Source organism: Chiroxiphia lanceolata, chromosome 3 (assembly GCF_009829145.1).
Source record: "Chiroxiphia lanceolata isolate bChiLan1 chromosome 3, bChiLan1.pri, whole genome shotgun sequence".
Taxonomy (NCBI): domain Eukaryota; kingdom Metazoa; phylum Chordata; class Aves; order Passeriformes; family Pipridae; genus Chiroxiphia; species Chiroxiphia lanceolata.
This window is the reverse complement of record NC_045639.1, coordinates 51,587,067-51,597,481: the sequence shown is the minus strand read 5'-3', so window position 1 is coordinate 51,597,481 and position 10,415 is coordinate 51,587,067. Positions and strand designations below refer to the sequence as shown.

General features: G+C 39.6%; 1 protein-coding gene across 1 annotated transcript in view; it reads right to left on the bottom strand.

Moving 5' to 3' along the window:
- Positions 1–10,106: 10,106 nt before the first annotated feature.
- CCDC170 (coiled-coil domain containing 170) overlaps positions 10,107–10,415 on the bottom strand; it is a 40,993-nt gene continuing 40,684 nt past the window's right edge. The window contains exon 13 of the mRNA XM_032684548.1: positions 10,107–10,287. The gene's annotated coding sequence lies outside the window, so the exon portion shown is untranslated. The remainder of the gene's footprint in view (positions 10,288–10,415) is intronic.

Sequence of the window (10,415 nt, the reverse complement as noted above, 5' to 3'; positions counted from 1 at the left end):
CCTTTCTTATGACAGGAATGATCAGATTCTCTCCAGGCTTGTACACATCTGTCCCACTGATAGTCCTGTCAAATCTTGACCACAGCTACTACCACAAGTTTCTGTGACAGACTTTTCCAGCCTAATGACCTTATTTACCTTATTTCAGCAAATAAGCCCCTCCTTTTCTGCTTGTGTGTTACTGGCCTACCCATGTGCTCTTTACCATTTTTTTTTTGCAAGCTGTTACCATTCCTCTACTAATAATCTTTTAAAGAGAAACAGAAGTTGACTGTTACTAAGTGATTTGCCTTCAGTGGCAGGATGTAGCACTATAGGGCATCACGATATACTGAAAAAATAGACACATTTTGGGGTGAAAGATGTAACCCCTCCTTTAAATTGAAATTGAGACTTCTGCAATTTTTTTTAGAGCTCATGTTGTTTTTCATGTGGAACTAAGAAAACCAACATGCCCAGCTGGAAAATTATAGTAGAGCTTCCAGGAGAGACAAAAACAAATATATTCTGTGATAATTAGAAGATCTGGGATTTTGATATTTTAACTACTCTTAATTAGAAATTCAAAGTCGCCTAATGTAGGTTATAACAGGTGGCTCCAGCTAAGACCATCCCACACAGGGAAGTTTTCTCTTGCTGCCACTTCTTTTTTTTATTTCTAATTTCTCTGAGCCTACTGATATCAAAAAGCATCCCATATTTAGGATTATTTAGAAGTATTTGTGACAATAATATTCAGACATTTTACAAGGGAGGGTGAAAACAATCTTGAAATTGATAAATGTGATTCCTGCATAATTCCAACCCCCTTTCTACATGGTCTATCAAACAGACCGGAGTTTAAGTGATGGCATTCAAACTGCAACTGAGCTGAGCTGCTTTTCATGTGCTTCAAGAAATGCATCATTTCAGAGAAGCAAACGCAGTTCCTTCAGCAACAATCGTGCTCTATCAGGAAATGCAGCTGAGAAATGAGCACAGGAAAAGCAGTGAAGTATCAGGTCCAGATGCAGCACAGATGTGCGGCTCGGCATCAGGGCAGAATGGGAAGATACAGTGATCTATCCACCTTATCCTTTGTTTCATTTTTCAGCAAGTTACTTCATTTTAGTTTCTCTGCATGTAAAGATGGAAACAAGAGGCCAGCAGCCCTTTGTCAAGCACTTTGAGATCCTACTGTAGAAAGTACTATGTTGGAGCATAGTCTTATTAATTAATTAATCACAAGTAACAACTAATTAAATTTGCTGGTATTTAATATTAATTATATTTGTAGCTATTAGTAATTTTTGTTGAAACATTTACAAAGAAATGTGTTTAATAGAAATGAGTCAGCATACTCATTTTTGTTATCAATATGACTATTATTAGGTGGACAACACAGTGTGTGTTTTCTGTTCAACACGCCATAGTATTTTTGTTGGTATTCTGACACTTTCCTTTACAATGTTAATTTAATTTGCATATAGGCAGTGATGCTAAACCTGCATTTAAGGTCTACAGGACATGCAATGATTAAGAATTTGACAGCATTATCATGATGTTCATGAATTAGAGAGTTGCTTTCACAGTAGGCTCTTAAAAGTAATCAAGATGGTTAAAAGGAAAATATTGCCACACCTGAGTCCCTTTATTCTTCTCCAGGAACACAATTCCAGCTTCCCAAAGCACAAGAAGGAATGTCAGAAGTTTGGGCAATTGCACAACTGCTGCAATTTTTCACTCACATGATAAAATATGAATGTTATCATGAGAAAGCTTTTTCTGTTTAACACTGAGTAACAAGGTTTCTAACCTGTGGCCTAGCTAAGAAACAGCAGAGTGGCAAAGCCAAGAAAGGGTTAACTTCTGACTACAACTGTAAGACAAGCATAGTCTCATTTGTGAAATATTTATGTAAAGTGAAATATTTATTTATTATGTTAAGAAATTTATTTCCAAGGTAGTTCAATTTCCCACTGAAAGAATGTGGACAAAAGTCTCCATAAGAGACTTTTCAAGACAGCTGACTGAAAGATTCTTTAACATTAATAGATTGCAATTTTGGGGATGTGAAATTTACAATCTGTCTTAGAAATAAATATCATTACAGTTTACTTTAAGCTAAATGCAAAACTAAAAAGAAATAACATTGTATGGTATTTATGATTTTTTCGAAAGAAAAAAAATAACAAATTATAGGGAATCTTTTCTATAATCAAATATAAAATCATGACCTGTAGTGCTTAATTTATGAAAATTTTAAAGAATTTGGTGGGTGGGCAACTGTAACTATCTTTTAAACAAAATCAAAACATCAGTGTTTAACCATAGAACAGAAAGGAATCTTCTCCTAGTATAAAAAATTAGATTTTTCCATAGCAAGAAAAAAGCTTGCAAATGTATTTTGGAGGTTTAACTATGAAAGAGATGTATGTATGATACATACAGATGTATGTAAAAAAAATTCTTCTACCTTTAAAATTATTCTGATATTCACAGAGTTTTACAGAATCTGATTTATGCAAGTGCTAATCAGTAATAAAACGTGACAATCTTGCAGGATTTGGGATGGCAAAGGGGATGTGTCTAGTTACTAGAGCACTGGGATTTGTAAAATGGAACAATACTTGATATTCATTAAATTTTTCTTTTCAAGACAGTAGTGCAGACAATAATTGTATATTGGGAGTACTACACCATTGATGCTGTTAAGGATTTGCAGTAATCACCAGCAATTTTTTCTTTCTGTAGGAAGCATTAATTTACTACATTTACTAGTCTGTTTTGTTGAGTAAAGTCTTTGTGCTGGTATAACTATAATTATCTTTCTTTGAATACACATAGAACATACTTCTTAAATCCTGTTTCATTTAGAAACTATAAAATCAATTTCCCTACCATATGGAGAAGACCCAGGACTCTCAGCTGCTATCCAAACCTGCAGTTCCTCCAGTCTTCTGGGTTTCACAACATACTGAATGGAGATCCCTTGGTGAAGTGTTTCATCCAGCCAAGGCAAACTCCCTGAGATGTGAGCCACAAGCTCAAAGTGACATATTGACGCTCTGGCTTCTCCCCACCTTCTCCCACCACTGGAACTTGAAAGGATCAAGAACTCTAAGAGTGGGAAAAGTGACTTTTCTTCATTATTACTCTTTTTCATTGAAAAGGCCACCTTCTGAGCATTTTGCAGTCTTCCAAATAGATGCACCAGTATTTTAGCTCCTTGGGAGACTCATCTGCAATGAGCAAGCAGTGGATGGCAGGCAGGGACCAGAAGCCTTGCTGGAGAGAGTCAGACCACAGCACACTTCTAGCAAAAAGTAAAATTGTAACTTAGTCATCTGCTGAGGATTAGTGGGTGAAAGATTCCTCATGGTGATAGTGAGAAATAGGAGGGATTTCCCACTGATTTCACACTTTCTCAAAATGAAACAGCATTTGCCATTACAGTAAGCAAGATGATGGAAAATGTTAAGTGAGAGAAATAGAATTATTTCTGTCTTAGAATTCCTACACTTCAAAAACTTATTTTTCTCCCTTGCATTTAGACCATTTCAAACCAACTTTTTCTTCATACTTTTTTCCCCCTCATTTTGACAATATTGCTGAAGTCTCCCAGAAGCAGGCAGAAGGCTAGTTTAGTTTTGGTTGTATCTGTTTGTCAAACTCCTGTCCCTGATTTTTGGAGGATATTCACCTTCATAACTCCAGCTAATCTTTAAGAGTCATTCGGGGTTCTCTGTACCCAAAAACCAGATATTAAAGCCCTTCCCATATGCAGAATGCATGTACATAAACACAGTGGAAGAACTTCACAAAGACTGCATGTTCTGGTGTGAAATGCTGGGAGCAATTCTGCTCATGGATACAGATTTGTTTCAAGACAGTTTCCATGAGAAATGGACAGGGAAGCAAAAAGAAATTGCCAAACAGCAGTCCAGCAGTATGGAATACTGATAGAAGGCCCTTAAAGAGCACAACAGAACACTGTTTTGTATAGTTGATTCCACCCTATGTTACCGTGCTTCCTCCTGCTCTTCCTACTTCATTTGGAGATGCAAGTACTGATTTCTCATACCGCTCTTGGGGTTTTCCCTTACTGCACCCAACAGTCTCAACCTCAGTCTCTTGCTGTTGGCTTCCCCCTTGTCCTTCATCCTGGTCTAGGACCAGGGAGTTCTGAAGTGCTCCCATCCTCACTGCTACCTGCGCTTCAGCTCTCCCAAATGCTCAGTCCCAAATCCCTACCCAATTACTCACACCTCTCCCTTTTCTTTTTTTATTTCACAGCCCACCTTTCCCATATCACATCCATTAAACTTCCTTTCTCTTCCCTTCCCTGCGAAACCTGCCATAACTAGCTCCTTGCCAAGTCTGTCACTTTTCCTTTTGACTTTGAGATGGACCACTCCCTCCATTCCTGCTTATTTCTAACTAAAAGAGTACTGGGAACAGAGAGATGTGTCAACCTTCGCTCTGGCTCAGGGAAAGCCAGAAACAGTTGTTACAAAGAAACTAAGCTTTGACTCTGGCCTGAGTTGCTCCAAATCGCTAGATTTTTATTTATGGATACAGGAAAATTATGGGTTTTCCATTAGTCTTGTTCTTAGGAAGGTCTGAACTATTTTGCCTTGAATTTTCAAATTAATAAATTCTGTCAGCTGCCATGGAAGACTTCACTCCTGTAAATAAAAGCAAAGCCTCACATTCCATTAGGGGCAATGATACTGCTGCTACAGACACACGTAGAAACTGAACTCCCAAACCAGTCAAGAGTTTCTTAGGAAAACCACAGAGGGAACATTTTTGGAGAAATACAACCTCTTCTTTGACTTTCAGGTCAGGAAATCACTATAAAGAACTATTTGAAAGAGTATTTGAAAGTGCACTACTTAAGAGTAAAAGAGCTGTTGTGAAAAACTGCTATCCTAATTGGGGGCATTTTGGATCTCTGTCACTTGCTGGCACAGATATTGTCATTCCTAGAGCTTCATGAGACTGAAAGGAAGCTTACCTATCTTGATTCAAAAACCAGCTGGGCAGCAGGCACTTAACCAGTCTTTCCTCCTGTTCCAGCTTTCTTTTTCCCTCTACATCACAGGGAGATTTCCAAGGGCAACTAGCTCCTCTTGTTTGTATCCTGAAGCTCACCCACAAGTCAGGAGAAGTTTATAAAGCCTTACAGTTAAGATTTATCACCAGAGGATTAGTCTGTGCAGCTCTGAACCCATGGCATTATTTTCTGTTTAGGTCATTAGTCTAAATCCATATCTGTTTACTGGTTGCTTTTTCAAATATTTATTTTTTTGATTCCTACACTCTCCATGGCCTCCTGTCTTGAACTGTTGAGATTAATAGTTGCTAATAGTAAAAAAGGGAAAATATCTTCAAGCATATTTTTAGCCACTTGAATCATGTTATAAATGTTATATGAGCCATACTACTTCTCCACTCCTGTTGGACACTTCCCAGCACTGTTGTCTGTCCTCTGTTCAACTATTCTCAATCCATATTCTCAGAGGCAGACAGGCCTACATAATGGTGTCACATGCTGAACTGACACCACAGAAGTATTACTCTAAATGTCTTTAATACTGGGCAGTGCAGCCAGTCCCTGCCCGTGCCATGCAGGCAGCCCTGTGGGCAGCAGAGCCCCTCGCCAAGGGCTGCCTGGGTCTGGGTGGCCTGGGCTGGGTCTAATATCAAAATTATTAGGCATAGATCTTAATGTGATAATCTCAGCACTAGTCTAGCGCTTTTCTAGCCTGGTTTGGAGTAGTCTCTAAGGAAAGTTCTATAATCTGCAGAATTCTTTCCACCTACACTGATGGGGATAGTACTTCGGCTATGAAAACTGTTGCAGTCTGCTTCACAAAAACCTGCACCTGCACCTGTCCTGGTCTGTCTGCTGCCATCATTTTACCCTCACACTATTTTTCTTGCAGCTCCACCTCCCTACCACAATTAAGCAGTATATATCTGTCCCCTTGTGGCCATATGCCTGACACAGGCTTGTTACTTCAAAGGATCCCTTTAGGTTGACCAAAACCTTTCTGCTCTTTCTTCTACCCACACATGCATGTACTGACTGCCCTCACCCCAGCAGCTCCAGAAAATTGCCTAAAAGGGGCATGAAACCTCTTCAAGTGTAGACTAAAAGACACTGCAGTCTTACACAAGAAAGTGAACTGTAGCTTGATGTCTGCTGAATGCCACACAACGCTGCAAAGGTCCAATCATGCCCTGGCTAGAGGTGAAGTGCACAGTGCAGGAGGAGGCTGCCAGGTCTGAGCGATGGAAAGTGGCAGCAGAGCAAGAGTGTGGACAGATTTCTCCAGCAACCCGGCACAAACCAGCTGACACCACAGCCCTTGCAAGGAAGGACTTGAAAACCTTGCCAGATGAAGAACAGGGCTGGCCACAGAGACTTTGCTGCAGGTAAGTGATCTGTGAAAGATCAAGGTGAGGAAGATATTGTGAATGACAGCAAATCTAATGGAGCATGTGGCAACTTCGAAAGAAAATGTCCTCAGAGAAAGGTCTGAGAGTTGTTTGCTAGTACCGTATTTCTGCCTGTCCTTTGGGATGCCTGTCTCTGATCTTCTCTAAGGTCAAGAAGCCAGTCAGAGTGGCTGGCCATATCAATTCATACTGCTACTTTATAATTTGTACTGCATATTTTTACATTGTTACTGTGGTATGAAGGATACACAGAAGAAATGCTTTGAAATGCTTAGTGAAATAGTCTTAGTGCTTCTTACTTCATGCAGCTTTAGCCCAAGAGGAGCCTTGCCGTCAACCAAAGCACAGGTTACAGACTGCAGACACTCACTGTTGAGACCAGAGGTGCCTCTTTGCTCTGCCCAGATTTACAGCCCCATTTGCAAGGCTCTCCCTAATGCCCTGCCACAGCTTGCAGAGCTGCTGTGGTCGTGCTCTTCCTCACAGCATGGAGACATGACCAGACAGGGAAAGGGCTGAGTCAGCTCTGCTGGCATGTTGCTGCCTTCACAGCAACACTGAGGAAGGTCTTCCAGCATCCCACAGCTACCATGGTGTATTTGTTTTGTAATCAGAGCTCCCAGCGTGTGGCCTGAGGAGCGGTACAGCACCCCAGCTGGCCAGGGTCACAGCTGAGGAGAGGACTTGGCAGCCGATGGGGAGACAGACAGCACGCACAAGTGTGAGCACACCCAGCCCAGGCCACCCAGACCCAGGCAGCCCTTGGGAAGGGGCTCTGCTGCCCGCAGGGCTGCCTGCCTGGCACAGGCAGGGGCTGGCTGCACTGCCCAGCAGGAACGATTGCCCCTAGCATCCTGATTTTGGAAGGGGAAACTCAGCTCTGATCCTCTGACCACAGGATCAGCACCCCAAAGAGCATTTGTCACTACTAAGACATGGTAACAGGAATATTTTGTGGGTCAAGGTTCTTTTTTTCAGATTAAATTGCACTCATTAGCCTATTTTAGTATTAATAGAAAATTTAATGTTTTGTTTATAACCAAGCACTTGTCCTCCCCACCCAACACATTAACATTCCATTACAAAAAAAAAAAGCCCAAAGCACTTTATAAAAACACAGATTTATAACAAAAATTGTAAAAAGTACACATGCCACAAGGCCAAAACCTATTCAGTTCCCAGCTTGGTGAGACTTCCTGCTCTCCAAAAGCCATCCGACACTTGGTTTCTCTAGTTGGGACCAATTTGAAGCTAACTGTTTGAAGCCCACTTGCTGACAATGCAATCTTCTTTGTCTTGTTTCTCCTACTTATCCAAAGTAAGTAGTGACAGGGAAAAAAAAAATAAAAAACCCCCATACCTCAACTGTTTTATTTATTTCCTTCTGAAAATAAGTGTTCTTCTTTGTCTCAGGGCTCATTAGCTGACTTTAAAATTGTCACCTCTTTTATTCAACAAACTGTTGTGTTTTGTAGACTTTTCATTTCTGACTCAGTTATTCCTCACTAATTATGAGTGCAGTCTAATAAACTCATCCTCCTTTTCTTCCAGAAGAAAAAGCATTGTCGTTGAGGATTCTTACTTGTTTTGACAAAAGCAAAATAATCTGAAAATCTTCCATTTGAAAAGGATTATCTTTGAACATTCTCTTCCGGTAAGCTATCATTTTTTTATTTTCCACATAGTTAACTAATTTTATGTGCTTCAGTAGTATCAGATATTCCTTTTCTCTAATTTCATAGAGAATTTCACATCATTTTGCTCCATTCCTCACCTTTCTCTTTTAGATGGTCAAGAGAAATGGTCAGCATCTGTAGTCTTAGAAAATACTTCTATTTCATATGAAGAATTTGGGAGAATACATTACTTTTTCACTAGAAATATAACTGATTTCCCCACCTGCCTTTTGTTTAATTTAAAATCTATTATGACTTGGGTCACCCATATTTACCCTCTCCTGCAGCATCATAATGTGCAAAATAATCCAGTAACTGAGCAGGCCCTAGGAAAATGTGGATGATGCACACATCCATAGAAAGAAAATGTGAAAAAGCAAGCAAACTTCTTCATACAGTAATAATAAACTCTACAGCAACATAAGTCAAGGAGTAATTTAATGTGATATGCCTTTATGCTTCCTAATTCTAATTCAGCAAAGTACTTGAATACTTTTGCGCTTTACTTCTTCGAGAAATCATGGTTCTACTACGTTAATGTTCTCATGCATGGTTCTACTCTATTGCAAAGAATGTATTATCAACAACATGATGCATAGGCAAAAATTCAGTTGCATGTATTTTAATACACTCATAACATTGTAACACACACTTTTCTATTTGCTTTGTGATTTTATTATTACAATGTTTATGGCATGTAAATTGTTTCATTTCAATATCTACAATTGCAACATTTTAATTTGTTGAGTTCTGCCATAACACTTAGTAGTGAATTTATTTTAATTGGAGTTGGTTCAGCTGTTAATTGGAGAAAAAAATGCAGCCTTGTAACTGTGCTGTTCTGTAACACATTCTGTTGATAAATCAAGAATTCTTTACCACAATAAAAGCCATTATGAACAGACAGCAAACTCTTAATCCTACACCTTATATTAATATGAACAAACCCAATAAAAATAATCTAGTGGAAGAGGGGTGTCTGTTGACACAACCTTAATCCACATTTTAATGTTTCTATCATACCTCTCTTGTGTTGAATGCATCTTGAAACATTTGAAACAAATGTTGAAAACATTCATGAGCCTGTTCTCATCTTTTTTCCAAAAGAGTAATTTCAATGCTGTATGAAACAAACCTTAAAAAGAGATTGCAAGTCAGTTTAAACTTTGTTCAGGGGTTACTTAAATTACATGGGTCAAAAATCACCTAAACTTTGTTCGCATCAAATTACTTATTTACTTTTTTTTTATTTATTTATTTGCTTTGGCTAAATGAAGGAAGATGTCAGTACTTCTCCAAAAAGAAAACAAATACAGGGAATAATAATAGTAAGATAATAGGTCATATTCCTTTATGAACATGATGAGCATTAATACTTTGGAAAATACAGATCCACGGTATAAATAATAATTTTTAAAAAAAGGCATTAGAAAACTCTTAATTCTACTTTCTGTTGGCTTAACCCACAAGCCAGTAATCAAGCATCACTACCAACTTTATGTGGCACAGGCTCACCTTGAGCTCTGTGTGCAGTTTTGGGCACCACAGTATAAAAGACATTAAGCTGTTAGAGAATGTCCCTTTAAAGGAAGGTAACAAGGATGGTGAAGGGCCTTGAGGGGAAGCCATATGAGGGGCAGCTGAGGTCACTTGGTCTGCTCAGTCTGGAGAAGAGGAGACTGAGGGGAGACCTCATTGCAGTCTACAACTTCCTTGTGAGGGGAAGAGTAGGGAACCAATCTCTTCACTCTTGTGACAGGACTCACGGGAGGAATGGCACGAAGTTGTTTCAAGGGAGGTTTAGGTCGGATATTAGGAAAAGGTTTGTCATGCAGAGGGTGGTTGGGCACTAGAACAGGCTCCACAGGGCAGTGGTCACAGCACCAAGCCTGAGAGAGTTCAAGAAACATTTGGACAATGCTCTTGGGTACAGGTGTGACCCTTGGGGTGTCCTGGGCAGGGCCAGGAGTTGGACTCAATGATCATGATGGGTCCCTTCCAACTCAGCACATTCTATGATTTATGTGAAAATCTGCCTCCTCTGAAGTAATTTGGAGAACTTTTCTCGTGGCTTCTTTGGGGCTGGAACTTCATTGATGGTGCCAGGGGCTGGTCACACGGTGGCAGGATACAGGGCTGATGAGTATGACAGGAGATTTCAAGTCTGCTGGTAGACATTAGGAAATCATTTCACAACCATAAAATTTGGACAAATATGCAAACTTACTTTAAGATGGGCACTCTCAGAGATTATTTCTTAAAGTTATAAATGTATTATCTGGACTGAGTGGA